Here is a 15713-nt window from a genome sequence, read left to right on the forward strand (position 1 = left end):
TCACAATCATCATGACTAGAAAGGACTTTTTATCTGATTAGACGACTTGAGAGTACTGGAACCTCAGACCACAATTCTTTCATGGGAATGACACATTAAATGATTGTTTTTAATTAACAAATCACACAATGCCTCTTAGGTTTTTCTATTGAAATAGCTTTTCTGACAAGAAAAGTAAATAGGCTTCTTGTGGGGAGTGTCAAGAAGTAGTCTTTCACATAAATTATTTCTGGAATAACCCTTTGTCCTAGTAGCTCTTGGTATAGGGAAAATCTAGTTTTGATTTTATTTACATGTCCCCCCAAATCTTAAGTACATGTATATTTGACTTTTACCTGGAGAAACATATCTTTCTCCCATACAGTTAAATGTTGTTCCCCCACCCCCTCAGGCTTGGAATATAACTTGATATTACAAAATCATCATAATTAAAAAAATAAACGTCTACAATTTCCACGTGAACATCAATAAACTTTCTCCAACAAAAAAAGGCAATCCCTAAAATACTGAAGAAGAAAAATGGGCTTTTGTCTCCCTAGTTTCCCAGTCTACAGGGAAGGCTTTAGAACATTGATATTCTGAATTTTCGTCTATGTGATTTGAATGGACATTTTTTCTTCTGAATGAAGACTTTGGCAGCTGGTGAGTCAGCGTTTCATGTGATTAATCTAATGCTACTTAACAGACAGTGGGGTCCAAATAACAATGGCTCGCAATCACTGTGATGCTCTGAACTTGAGATCCATTTAGGAAAGCAAGTGGTGCAGGAGGGAGGACCAGCATGTAGGGAAATCATCAGTGAGCATTATCACTCTCACATCATCTGCTTCCTAATTACACCATAATTAGATCAGGGATAATTACGTTTGATTTCTATTATCATTGCTTAGAATACCTTAGAATCCTAATGTTTTAAGGAAATGTAGAGCTCAGCAATTTCACTTCCTTATTCAGGAGCAATTTCAGACACCAGAAAGCTTCAGTGGCCTGCCCAGGGAAGATGATCCAGCTAGTTATGAAGACCATTTAAATTAACTATATTATGAAATAGTTATTATTATTAATCAGGTACTAATATTTGTAGAGTGAACTATCCATACGTGACTCTTGAACTGTTGAGTAAGAATGTGCATGGTTGCCTTAGTGTGATTCTTATTCCAATTGCCAGAAATTACTTCCTTGAGTTGTCCTTTGTGCACTTAATTTCTTTTTAGCCCCTCCTACCACCATTGCTTTGTAGCCTCATTAAAGGGAAGCGACTGTCTGTCTTATCTTTTCTTTCCGGCAGTCCCTAGCACAATGCTTCAAGCCTAATGGGAACTCCAAGATTGCTTGCTTCCAAGATTACTGGACCAGGGCTTCATCCAGAATTCTGTCATAAATTTCTTTGTCATTCACTCTTTAAATTAGAGACATCTACTTGGCATGTGCCTAATTAATTATATCTGCTGTCACTGTCCAGGAATAATCTCTCTCTCTCTCTCTCTCTCTCTCTCTCTCTCTCTCTCTCTCTCTCTCTCTCCACTCTCTCTCCCCTCTTTCTCTCCTACAACTCGTTGGCCATATCAATTCTAGTTCTCACAGTTCTTGTTCTCGGGCAGCCTGTCTCGGTCGTCTCACAGGAGCTACCACCTTCACATAAACAAGTGGTGATGGGCCCCTCCTGTTGCCCACACTTATTAACTACTCTGTCAAAGGTTGCTGTGCTCAGAAAAACATAGCACACAGCCCCTTTGCAGTTCATTGCATGAGTGAATGGTAGATTCTCTTTCTTTCTATCCGGGATTAAACTGTGCCCCCATCCCCCAACCCACCCCATAAAAATACTATATTCCAGTTTTAAATTAGATACCTTTGAATATGTTTTATGTTTGATAATAGGGTATCAGCATGAGGCTGTCCAGAAACATAGTGTATCCTCCTCCTATCTGGCCTTCAAAGGAGGACACAGAGCACCAAGCAAAAGAAAGTTATCCGTCTGAAGCGACATCTGCGTGCTCAGGGACACTGGGAGAGAGGAAGCCAGAGAAAGAAAATAAAACAATTTCCCCAAGGAACTTCAGCTGGATCCTGCTCTGGCCTACTGACTAAAGCTATTTGGGACTTCTCGCCTCCAGTGTAATGCGGTGATCAGTATCTGTTCTTAAATAAGCAGTTTGCGATGATTGGTGACCACCACGCTGGACATGCACACCGAGGTCTTACATTAGTCTCTAGATAGCCCACAGCCGTGAGCATGGCAGGAAGGAGAGGCCTTCCTGAAAGGCTAGCCTTCAAGAAAGACCTTGTGAAGGACAGCAGGATAAAGCTGATGAAGAACGCTGGGTTGCTGGTGGACATTCAGTTAGCTTCAACGCAGGGTGTCCTTGCGTATAGATCAGGGAGGCGCTGACTGGAGCTAGGAGTCAGAAGTTAAGCTTTGGGCATGGTTTTCTTCTGCTCTTGCTTCTAAGTGAAAAGAATTTCCAAGGCAGAGGCATAATTACAAGTCAAAGTGAACTTTTATGAGTCAAAACGAAGCTTTTGAGAGTATATTCTTATAGACAAAAATGGGCTAGCTCTGGAAAGTGTGGAGAGACACGTGGAGAGACCAGGAAAGGAGGGGTGGTGGAACCGACAGAGGGAGAGAAGAGCCATCTCAGGAAATCAGGGGTGACAAGGGAAGGCGGGGAGATGGAACCAAAGAAAGACTTGAGTCTTGTCTTTGCTTTTCTGCCCTCCCTCCCTGACGGCTCTTGTCCCCCCACACTTGAAGGGTGTGGTTGTGTGTACAATACAGCACCCCGATACTCGACCAGATCAGTCCTCGACATCAGGTTTCAATGCAAAATGTTGAGAAAATTTTGCATTGGAGTTTGAGCAAAACATCAGAATCTGACCTGACGCACGTGATTTCTATAAACAAAAGCAGTTCGTGTGTCGTCACTAGGCGTTAACTGGCGTTGTTAGTAGGCGTTGCTTAAACCTTTTGCAGCTGTGTTCCAATTGTTTTGCTATACTTTTCTTAGTTTTTGTACTGTTTGTAGATAAAAACATTGGTCCTAAGAAAGAGTTCTTTTTGAAAAGAATCATCATGATATGGAACTGGTTAACCGTATTATCCAGATGGTTGATGATCATTTAGTAAGCCTTTTTAGAAAACAGTGAAGGAAACGCCAACAGCAGACCACAGACAGATTTTTTTTTTTTTTAGAGAAAGCCAGCCAGGTCCTAGTGAAAAAAGGCAAAGAAGGGGGAAAACTCCTGAGAAGCAGCTCCCGGTTGATTTTCTGGAGGGAGATTCCCCTTCCAAACAACGACTCTCTCTCCATCCTCCTCTCCAAGTCCGTGTCCGCGGATCCAGATCCTCATCCGTCTCAAGGTATGGGCCATATTTTAGTTAAAAACTTTTAAAATGTTGTGTCTCTTATGTAAATGATATATAACTCTGAACGGACTGACTTTGAAATTGCCTTTGTATAAAAAGGCAAGGTTAGGTTAAAAACTTGGTGGTCGAGAACGGATTAATCCATAGTTAGTTCTTTTTTCTTTTCTCCCTTAAATAGTTGTTTATTGGCAGTGAGCGGGAAAGGGCGATGGAGTTAGCATACAAGGTAAACAAGGGTGGTGGGAGTGAGAGGAAAGAGTGGCCTGGAGTCCAGGAGGTGCCCTCTCATCAAGAGGTGGGCATGGGTGGGCATGGGTGGGGGCATGGGTGGGGGGAGCCTGGTGTGTTGAGGGGCAACCTCACACCACCTCCATTTTGTAGGTGTGGTTAGAAACGAAGAGGGACTCGCTGGCTGCAGCCCCAGCCTGACCGCTTGTAGTGTACTTTCCTTGGCAGGCGAGGCTGTTAGCCAGGACTCCTCCTGGGCCACCTTCGGGTTCTCCTTCTCGCCCCACCAGGCCTTCAGGACAGATGCCTGTAGGGTGCGCCCGGAGGAGAAGGTCAGGGCCCAGGGCTTCAGCAGCGGGTACTTGTTGACAGCGTTGAGGTGGATGGACGCCTCCTCTTTGCTCTGGTGTCCAGACAGGAAGGTGACCCCAGTAACATCAGGGGGCACTCTGTGGCGCAGGGCAGTGACAGTTGTCATGGCAACTACCTGGTGGGAAAATTCCTGTGTACAGGCATGGCAGGGGTGACCATATTGGGCTTCAGCAAGGTGCCTTCCAGGTAGACGTGGAGGTCACTCAGGGCCTTGTAGACGGCAACCAGACCTTCTCAGTGACATCCTGGCAGCGCTTCAGGTCACGGTCGCCGTCAGGAAGGATCTCGGGCCCCACAATGGGCACGATGCCTTTTTGCTGGCAGAGGCTGGCATAATGGGCCAGCACATTGGCATTTTCCATGATGGCGTGGTTTGAAGGGGTGTGTTTGCCGATCTTCAGTACACCTTGCCACTTGGCAAAGTCAGCGCCATCCTTCTTGTCCTGGGCACGGTGCTCAGATAGCCCGTCCAGCCCTTGGGTGGTGTCTAGCTGTTTGTTCATGCCGGGGCACCACACACACCCTTGTCAACATTGGTGCCCACGATCCCGCCCTTGGATTTGATAACTTGGGAGGAGGAGCGCCCATCATCTGGCTTGTGGTAGAGAGTCTCATGGAAGAGGAGGACGCCCCCAGTGCAGGGGTTCTCCCGGTGGTCAGTGGTCAGCAGCAGCGATTCTCTTGCTGTTCTTGGTCCCAATGGACTGCAGCCTCTTGGCAATGCTTCCGGTGGACTCATCTGCAGCCAGGAGGCCCTTGCCGGGAGCTACAGGGCGATGGGCAATGTCCGACAGCTCCTTCTGCTCTGGGCGAGCACTGGGTAAGGGTAGGGCAGGGTGGCAAGTTCCTTCCTGGAGGCTGCAGGAGAGGCTGCCCGTCTGATGAGCAGTGAGCGAGCGCCTTTAGTTATTTCTTATGGGAAAAGTTGCCTCGGAACTCCACGGCATCGCATGTCAACTCCTTCTAGGATAGATTAAGGTCGAGGCCTGGGTTCTACTTGTATTGGTGGATTCTTATTGAATGTGTTCAAGCCTGTGCGTGATGTTTGGCTTTGTTGACTTTTGCGACGCAGGCTCAAACTTTGGGTCCTTTACTGCCGATATTCCAAGATTTGAGTCCTTTATTGCCTGTCTCCCTTCCCATAAACTTCTAATGAGTGTATGATTTTTTGCTAAGAATACCTTTTATCGGTGGCATGCCTAGCTATCTTTGCTGACTGGGCTTTTAGGGACCAACTCCCTTTTCCCTAACAAGAACAGCTCCGTGGCAGTGGCTTAGCTTTGTGGTTGTTGTTTTGTAGTTGTTTGGGCATGCCATTCTTCAAGCAGTTGGCTTGTTTGAGTCCATGGTTGCAACCATTGAGTCGATCTATCTCGTGGAGGGTTTGCTTATTTTCTCTTGATCCTCTGCCAAACGTAATGGCCTTGTCTGGTGGACGAACAAAATATGAACTAGAAGCTGAGAATCAGGAGACATGGAAATAATTAAGGTTTAGGAAAGTAACATATAAAAATTAGTCCAAGAGGTGAAAGAATCATCATGGCCCAGGAATTTAAGGGTTTCTAATTCACTTCCGTGGTGAGTATGCTGTTTTTCAGAAAGGAAATGGGAGTGTAAACAGGAAATGGAACTTCCCAGTAGGGGCCCTGGTTACTCCAGGGGTGTACAGCAAATACAGGGTTTGGGCTGAAGATTTATTTAGATAGTCATTTTTAAAGAGAGTCTTTATTTTCAATCAGGGCCTCCTTTGAAAATGAGAACTATTAATAATTTTTGCCAATATGTCAGGGTTAACGTTTTAGCAGGATGTTAACAGACACTTGTTAGAGGAATTTTTTTTAATAATCAAGAGGGAAACTGTTATTATAAAAGAGGTAGTCTTCTAAGTTCTACTTACACAATATATCACAATTCGTAACTATCCCCTTTCCTCAATTATGTTGTTTAGGAAGTGTGTGTGTGCGTGCGTGCATGCATGTGTGTGTGTGTGAGAGAGAGAGAGAGAGAGAGAAAGAGAGAGTTGAGAATATTGCTATGATAAATTAAATATCAAGAATAATATTTTGGACTCATGTACCAATAAGCAAACCCAAAGCCACTGCTGCTGAGGAAATTCTGAAAGCAATGCTACAGGTCAGGGTAGAACTGCCCTTTTTGGGGGGTTTCTAAGTCTGTGAATCTATGTGGGAGCAGACAGGCTCATCTTTTCCTGAAAACCAGCTCGTGGTTTCTCACTGTAGGCCCTGCAGTTAGCAGCCCAGCTCATAAGCCACTAGGTGACCAGAGCTCCTTTGGACTCATCTCAAACCAAAACGGAAACCCACTGCTATCAAGTTGATTCAGACTCAGAGAGCCTATAGGACAGGGTACAACTGCCCCTGTGGGATTCCAACACTGTAACTCTTGTTTTTTTTTGTACATTCTTTGCCCTCATCATTTTCTTTCTTTTTTTTAACATTTTATTAGGGACTCATACAACTCTTATCACAATCCATACATATACACACATCAATTGTATAAAGCACATCCGTGCATTCTTTTCCCTGTTCATTTTCAAAGCATTTGCTCTCCACTTAAGCCCTTTGCATCAGGTCCTCTTTTTTCCCCCCTCCCTCTCTGCTCCCCCCTCCCTCATGAGCCCTTGATAATCCACAGATTGTTATTTTATCATATCTTGCCCTATCCGGAGTCTTCCTTCCCCCCCTTCCCTGCTGTCCGTCTCCCAGGGAGGAGGTCACATGTGGATCCTTGTAATCAGTTCCCTCTTTCCAACCCACTCACCCTCTACTCTTCCAGTATCACCCCTCCCACCCCTAGTCCTGAAGGGATCATCCACCCTGGATTCCCTGTGCCTCCAGCTCCCATATGCACCAGCCAACACTGTAACTCTTAAGGGAGCTAGAAATCCCCATCTTGCTTACGAGGAATGACTAGTGGTTTCTAGCTTCTGACCTTGTGGTTAGCCCAACAAGTAACCACTAAAGAAAGTCGCCAGGCTCCTTCAGAAACATCTACAGGAGGACAAAATAATCCAAACTCACTTCCTCCAAGTCAATTCTGATTCATAGGGTCTCTGCAGCATTAAAACTATCCCAAGGCCATCAATCTTTCTGGAAGCTGACTATCAAATCTTGGTCCCTTAGAGTGGCTGTTGGGTTTGAACTGCTAACCTTGTGGTTGGTCATCTGACATTGAGACCAGTGAACCACCAGGGCTCCTTCCAACAACGTAAGGCATTTTAATGATAAGCTTAGATACTATGGTAGTTAGATCACTTTATGTCAACTTGAAGATGTATGAAAGTGAAGGGGTGGAATCTAGCCTGACAATCAGGTCACAGCCTGATGGTGCTTTCTTGCGGGTGTGAACTTCTCCTCAAGAGCACCATGGGAAACGTGCCCTTTTTCGCCCTACTTTTTCCTGTTTGCTAGCTACCAGGAGAGCGGCCAGAGCCTTGGCATGTTTCCAGCAGATTCACTCTGGAGTCACAGAACTCTGCACCCACCAGCCTGCGAGTCTTCCTGCATTCTGCATCACTGCAGAGGGACATATGGACTAGTATTGGATTTATGGACTTAAGTTGAACTGAGTGACATGCTTTCTTGATATATAATCACTTATTGATATTATGCTCCTTCTTAAACATGTATGAGTGTCACCGGATTCATTTCGTTCATCAAACTGGCTGAACACAGATACTGTAAGAAAATCAGTCCCTCGGTACCTTTATGAATTTGGGCAGAGTAAAGGTTTACTTAATTTTTTATTGTAGGTAATATTTTTAAAATTTGTTTTCACACTCATGAGAAGAAGGAGAGAAAAACAAAACTGCCTTGGAGTCTTTCATCTAGAGAGGAACAAGTTACAGGATTGTTACTTCAATCCGGACCTAAATAATAAGAAATAAAAAATAAAATAATTAGAAATAGTAAGTGTACAAAATGCTTTCTCAGGGCACATTTGGCTGAAGATCTTTCTAGTGGAAAAGTCATCTTGCTTGAAATTTCAACAGTTTATTTCACATTTAATTAGTTTTACCCAATGTTAATATTAATCTTAGTAGGCAAACATGCTTTGCTATATTTAGAATCACATTACTGTAAATATATTAATTTTTAACTATTGAACATTTCATGATTATAGGATTCAGTTCATTAGTCCATCAAAAAACGTGGTACGTATTTTGCAGATTGATTGGCTGCAAAGCTGATATATTTACTGACATAGGAAGGCGGAGCCATTGTGACATTTATGGAAAAGAGGTCAGAGGTTAATAGCTTTAATGAACTCGCTCAGGTTTTCAACATCCATGCCAAGAGCTTTTACAAGTCTAAGCTCTAATTAAACCTAGGCACACCAACAAGGCTTAGTGAGAATGGTGCGCTAGGACATTTGTAGTGTGGAGAGTGGATTCCAACAAGGTGAACTTAGATGATGTTGTCAGTAACCTTCAGAAGGAAGAGAGGACCACATAAGAAAAAGTTATGAATACCAACAGATTTATAGGAATAATGCAGATTATTTTTCTATACTATAGCCTCTTCTCATATAGATGCTCAGTGCCTGATATGGGAAAATCATGGAAAATACATCTGCATAGTACCCTGCTCTGAAAGTTCTCCATTCATAGATTCCACCCCTGGTTGGTCAGCTGGATTCATACACTGCCTCTGTCCCTGTGGACTCTGTGTTCCGTGCTAGCTACATGGCATCATTTTTTACCTGAAAACTGAAAGTAGCAGTTTCTATTCATCTATTAAAAAATACAAGTATTGCATAAACAATTGCAAGTACTGTACAAATAACGGGCATGCTGCTTTGGCCTATCTCTTTATAAGGAAAATGTGTGGGTTTTATGGAAAGACTTCTAAGCTGGCAAAATTACAAATATCTTCAGTGCAAAATACCAAGTTTATGTATTCACTCTGTCCTAAAAGTACACAGTGTGTAACTCATCTAACGGGATTTCCCTCTCATTTTCTAAAGATCTGCCAACTGATCATTTGAGTCAAGTTGTTTGTGCAAATGTGTACTACATACAGAGAAATGATTATTTCGAATGGTAATCTGGCCCTTCATCTGGGCTCACTCGTATGCCAAAAATAATAATAGCTATTTCATCACTAATTATCACCACCCATAAAAATGTCTCATTCCATTATCACTTTTTATCCTTGACTCCTAGTAAAACATAAATCCATTTGATCATCTTATCAAACTTGATATCTTGAGTGATGATTATTTAAAGGAAAATTGTCTAATCGAAAGATATTTTCAACTTAATAGCTTTGTGACCTTGGGCGCATTACTTCTGAGCTTCACAAGGCTATATCTATGATCTAATATGTAATAGTTTTCCAAACAAATCGCTAAATGAGCCTATACTCGATATTGTTTAATTTTATGTAAAACAACATTGTCAAGGTCTAATACAAGGCCTACCATACAGGGATCTAAGTATCTATTGAATTGGATTTTCAAGCATTGATTGCTTTGGATAATGCAGATTGTATAGTATTTCTCACAAGAAAATTAAGGATGGAGTGCTTCTGTGTGGATACTTGGCGATACTGCTTTTTCAAATGCAGAGATTGCGATTGGAGAAAATAGTTTTATTTTTTAGTGCAGTACAGTTTTTCTTCTTTTTAAATTTTTATATAACAACAATGAGGGATTCTGGGGACAGAGTGGGGGGTGAGGGGAAAAAGAGGAGCAGATATCAAGAAGAATGAAAATGTGTTGAACCTGATGGTGACAGCAATTGTATAATCATGCATAATCTAATTGAATTACAAGTTGTTGCAACATCTGTAAGAGCTCCAAATAAAAGAAAATTAAAAATTTCCAAAGGACAGTATATTCTATTATATCAGTTTGAAGGAACACATTGTGAAGAGTTAAGAAAAAAACTTTAGTAAGTTTTAAAATTTTAAAGTGAGCATTCTGGTTAGCACCCCATGTAGCCAAAAATAAACCCAAACTCACTACCATCAAGTCAATTCTGCCTCATGTCAGTCTTATAGGAAAAAATAGAACTGCCCCCAATGGATTTCTGACACTGTAACTCTTTATGGGAGTAGAAAGCCTCATCTTTCCTCCACAGAGCAGTTGGTGTTTCCGAACCACTGACCCTGTGGTTGGCAGTCGAATAGGTCAATCATCCCACCACCAGAGATCCAGATTCACAGATTTACTTTCACAGTTGCCGACTCTGCCACTTTGTGAACTAACAACTTAAAGCATTTGTTTAACTGATATTTCTTGGTTCTGACAGTATCCGTGACTAAATTGACTGGTCTCAAAACTAAATAGTAGCGACAAAAGATTTATTAATACTGTAAATACTAGCAGAAAATCTTCCAAAGAAAGGCCCCTCATCTGCCTCCGACTTGAGGTCAGCTGACTATGAGAAAGCCTCACGGTAGGGATGTGAAATAGAAGAAACTCACTGAAGGAGTTGAAATGGAGTGATTTGAAAGATGAAGGTTAGAGTCTTTTACGTCAATAATGTCTGAAACAGGACCCAGCATATGAACTGAGAAGATATTATATAACTTACTGAGACAGATAAACAACTATGAGAAGGCTCGGTGTCGGACAATAAGCCTCGTGTGCTGGCGTCTGGTGCTCTAACGGCGTGCCTGGTGTGTGTTAGGGCAGAGGCAAGGATTACATGGTGGGATCTGCATCGCTTTGGGCCAGGCTCCTGGTATTTATGACTCCAGGACCAGCTCTCCTTCCAGATCCTTGTGGGAAAGCCTTTTGTCTGTTTCTGAGGAATTCCAAACTTAATTTTACAGGCCCCAGAGTTTGGATAACCAGTGATTTATCTAAATAGTATATCTGTTTCTAGACTCTGTTCTGTACTCCAAACGGTTTGTCAGCCAATGAGATTCTGTGCTTTCGCTGTATCGCAACAGTGGGGAGACCAGATTGATTTTTAAAAATTACTTTCATCTGCAAGTACAGTGGTGTCATAGGGAGATTTCATCTTAAAAGAGGAGGAAAAAGGGATAGCGGTTTCAATTTCATTGTTCATAGCTTCATTTAGGACATTTTGCACTCTTAAGAAACAATATATTTCAAACTAGAAAATTAAAACTATTTCTCCTCCATCCCAGGCATTAAACGGCCCCATCTCCTCTCCAAAAACAAACAAATCCTTCTTTATTTTTAAGTAAGTGAATTTAAACACAAGAAAATCACATGTCAAAAATTCAATTCTGAAAGATGAGCTATATGGTTAGTTACTGTAATTTATTTCCAATATTTACGGTATCTTTTTTAAGGGGTCCCAGTGGAATAGCCTTTAAAGGGTGTGGCTAATAACTAAAAAAGGCAGCGGTTTGCCAGTTGGAGAAGGATGGGACCGTCTGCTTCACAAAGGGTTTTCCTTTTGGCAATCCTCTGGGGCAATGCTAGTTTCCCCATATAAGGTCACTGAATTAGAATTGACTCTCTGGTAGCAGATTTGAGTTTTTGGAGGGGGAGGGAGGGTTTACCTTAAAGTCCTTGTTCATGGATTCTTACATCATAATCACTGTAAATAATCTAATAAGGGAATTGATTATCAAATAAAAAAGTCAGCGGCGCAATTTGGCCCATTTGATCTTACCCACCTGTTGTACATGAGGATTGACACAGTGGCTGCTACATTGATGGGCTTACACATAGGAACAGTAGTGAGCATGACCCAGCACCAGACAGTGTTTCAATCTGTTGGAACTGAGTCCCTATGAATCGGAACCAACACGACAGTGCACAAGAACCAGGAAGAAGGCAAAGAAAAACTCCGTGATTTAATCCCAGTGGTAGGATTAGAACAACAACCTAATGTAAGAATAGACTCACTAATAAGATACTACCAAGAATAATATACAAAGTAAATTATTGTAGGTTGTTTTCAAAACAGTATACCAGTTACTTAGTTCCTAATTTTGTGATGATCCAAATCACTTTTGCCCTTCTCATTTAGTAATCCCTTCTTAAACAGTTAGACTAGAATTAGATGTATAGCTGTACTTCCTTGGACACATTTGTTCCTTCCTAATTCATTTTGTCCTTTTAAATGCCGTATCTATTAAATTATCTACATTTTAATTATGTCAGATGTTAGATAAGACTTCTTTAACGTGGACTTTTAAAATTTCTACATAGAGAGAACAATGTAAGTTGTTATACCTTCTTTATATATTCAGGGTTAGAAAAAATAATTGACTCAACCTTTTATTGTAGTCATAGATTTATACCCTGTAAAATGGAATTCTTGATTCTAATTGGATGACTGCATAGTGCATTTTAGATCATTTCTAGAAGGTCAAAGAATCAAATTGGAAAAATTAATATAGTGGGAGATTATGACCTGTTTAGTTCAAAAGATTGCGTTCTTTCTTTGTTTCTTGTTTCTTTTCATCGGAGACAGGCTAAGTTGCTAAAATAGGCAAATCACTAAAATGTTGCTGTTTATAATTTTTCCCATTGGGAAACTGGTGAACTTAAGTAACCAATGAGCCATAGCAGGATTTCACGCTCACTGGTTCATGTTTTCAATTTGATGCCCAGTAACAGTTCCTGGTGGCAGGGTGGTAATGTGTTACCCTGCTAACCACAGGTGAGCAGTTCTAACCTACTAGCAGGTCCATGGGAGAAAGACATGGCTTTCTACACCCATAAAGAGTTAAAGTCTCAGAAAACCCCACAAGGGCAGTTCTCTTCTGTCCTATGAGTAAATGACATTGAGGTCCTTCTTTGGGGTGAGGAGGGTGGTGAATATTAGTCATGTGTTAAGTGACAGGGATTCATGTCAGTTAAGTAAGCAGTCAAGTGTGCGCACCCTAGGTGTGCAAACCTAGTCAGGTGCAAGGGAAAAAATGAAGCTGTATTTTGTAGGGATGAATGTCACTTGGTTATTTCATGTCATTCATAGTGCGACATTAAAAATATGATGTAATTTAGCTCACAGGGATTGAGGCTGTCAAATTCACACATTTTAATAAGTAGTGCTTTTTTCTACTTCTATATTGAAAGAGAGAATGAAGATGATTGCAGGAGGGGGAGCGAGGAGGTGAATTAGTCAAGTTTCTGGTTAAAGTGATTCACAGAGGGTACAATTCCAAGCTTAGGGGTTGCAGGGGCGGCTGACTGACTAGGGAAATTTTCAGGTCAACAAGTGACCTCTGTGAGTTGCCATGACTTCTGTGCCTGGTTTGGATTTTCATGAGTTTTCCCAAAGCCAAAGCTGCTAATGCTTCTTGACTCCTGCTAAGTGCATCTGAAAGGACTCCTGCACCAATTTAAATTTGTAGGGGGGGGGAGTAGGGGAGGAGCACCTGGAAGGTACCAGTTGGAACATGGCCCAGGTAGCGATTCCAGCGACAGCTTCTTTGGAAGGGAGAGACATCATTAATGCTATCGTTAAGAGTCCTTTTTGGCCTAATGGATGAAGACCGCAAGGTCAGCAGGTTGAAACCACTAACTGCTCAGTGGAAGAAAGATGAGGCTTTCTTGTCCCCTAAAGAGTTAAATCTTGAAACCCACAAGGACAGTTCTATGTCCTATAGGGTTGACTGGATAGCAGTGACTTTCATTTTTTCTTTTCTCTGTTTTTTTTTTAGGTGAAGTGCGCACCATTCAACCAATCACTTTAGAGATTGGTGTGACTTATTTTTTACAGTCCTGAGGAAATAATTTTGAGACAGAAATTCATCATCACATGGGTTTCTACTTGATGGTTATTGTCATTCTCTCTCAAAAGTATGTGTCAGAATTCAACCTAATTTTCCTTACACATGACTGACTATTGTCTAACTTACTCCACTGCCTTGTCCAAGGATTCTATGTACAATGGAGAGGCTCTAATCAGGCGTCCTCAAACTACTACCTGCGGGCCACATGCGGCCCGCCAAGGACTTTTATCCGGCCCACCAGGTGTTTTTGTCCTGTTTGGTTTTTCAATTCAAAATAAAATATGTGCAGTATACATAGGAATTTGTTCATAGTTTTTTTTTTTAGACCTATAGTCTGGCCCTCCAACAGGTCTGATGGACAGTGAAATGTCCTCCTGTTTAAAAAGTTTGAGGACCCCTGGACCACTGCGGTTATAAGGCTTGTCAAACACTAACATATAAAACCAAACTCACTGCCATTGCATCAATGCTGATGATCTTTTACTAAGTTTGTATTTTATCTGTTCCATGACGAGCTTATTCAAGTATTACAAAAGCCCTACTGGATAGAGGCAATGTTTATTTCTATTTCATAGATAAGAAAATACTTAACAAAAGAATTAAGCAGCTTTCCAAATTCCGCAGTATTAGTAAGTATTGGATACAAGCCTGGAACTTGAACTACATGAATTCTGGGCCATTGTAACCTGCTGCATCCATCTGTGATGTTAGACCATGTGGAAGAATTCTATTTGCAATAAGTGCTGAAGACGCCACAATAGAAATGGTCATTTAAAGTATCCCTTCTGTTGAGTTTGCTTCACAATTGACTTTGATATAGCCCCAAAGCCAAAACAACTTGTTTTGAAAACCAAACTAAACTAAAGCAAACAGAACAAAACTCCTCTTAGTCTCTGTAGATTCAAATTTTAGAGCTTTTAGAAAAAAAAATTGGAAATTTACCCCCTGATTTAATAGATGAGGTCTTAGCTGCTGGGAGATAATAAGAAACTCCCCAAGGGATAGAGCGGGTGTGTGGTGAAGCCAGGGCAGTACTCCTACCTCTTGCACACAGTTAAGTTTGTGTTCTACGTAAGGTCAGCATTACATAGTTCATGTGAGCGCTGTGGACCTCAGTAGTGCCGGCTTCATGTTGGGGTGCCCCATGTCTGATGGACAGAAGAGATAGGAATTAGATCAATTAAGGAGACATTTTTAAAGAAGGATCAGATTCAGAGTCTAGTGTGAGGTGAATGGCACCTCCTTAGGGACACAAGTGACCCTCAGAGTTGTTGTTTCCAAGTCTGAGAAGAGTGGTGTGTAGTTAAAATTTTCTGTCAACTGGGCTGGACTTTGAATCTTAGAGGTTTGGCAGTTAAGACCTAATATTCCCACCTAGTGTGATCTAAAATAATCTAACCACTTCCACAAAGAGATCTGCTATGAGCAGACAATTAATCGAAAGTAAATTTCCTTAGGGATGTGGCCTGCTTCCAATCTAAGTGGACGCTGTGAAAAAGCTTGTCTGTCTTTTGCTGGGTCTGGATCCTGTAACTCGTCCATCCATTTGATTCGAGGCAGGGGTTTGCCATAGTGCCTGGTAGTCCTGACACTTGTCAGCGGCCTGCCATCTCATCGGCTAACCTTGGGTTCATGCACCTTTGTAACCACAAATCTGTGGTTTTCCTGCCAATCTTAGGTTTATCCCCACAGTGGCTGGAGTCAGGAGAAACCTCTAGCCTAACATCTGACCCACAGACTTGGAAATTGTCTGGACTTGCAACTTGCTGCTTCTCTAATTATGTGAGACATTTTCTTGATATAAATTTGTATTTCTATTTCTATCATCTATCTATCTATCTATCTATCTATCTATCTATCTATCTATCTATCTATCTATTTATCTATCCTTCACTGGTTTTATGTCTCTGAAGCATAAGATTAAGGCAAATGGATAGACTCTAATGTAGTTTCTGAGGTCAGTGCCCCAATCATCTAGGAATATTGCTCCTCTATATTCTTTGGATTATAGAACCTTCCCTATGGTGATAGTTAGGTTTTGTGTCAATGGTGGGGGCAGG

The 15713-nt window shown here is 41.7% G+C and overlaps 1 pseudogene; it reads right to left on the reverse strand.

Moving 5' to 3' along the window:
* Positions 1 to 3726: 3726 nt before the first annotated feature.
* LOC142449324 (fructose-bisphosphate aldolase A pseudogene) overlaps positions 3727 to 15713 on the reverse strand; it is a 117391-nt pseudogene continuing 105404 nt past the window's right edge.

Source organism: Tenrec ecaudatus, chromosome 5, assembly GCF_050624435.1.
Source record: "Tenrec ecaudatus isolate mTenEca1 chromosome 5, mTenEca1.hap1, whole genome shotgun sequence".
Taxonomy (NCBI): domain Eukaryota; kingdom Metazoa; phylum Chordata; class Mammalia; order Afrosoricida; family Tenrecidae; genus Tenrec; species Tenrec ecaudatus.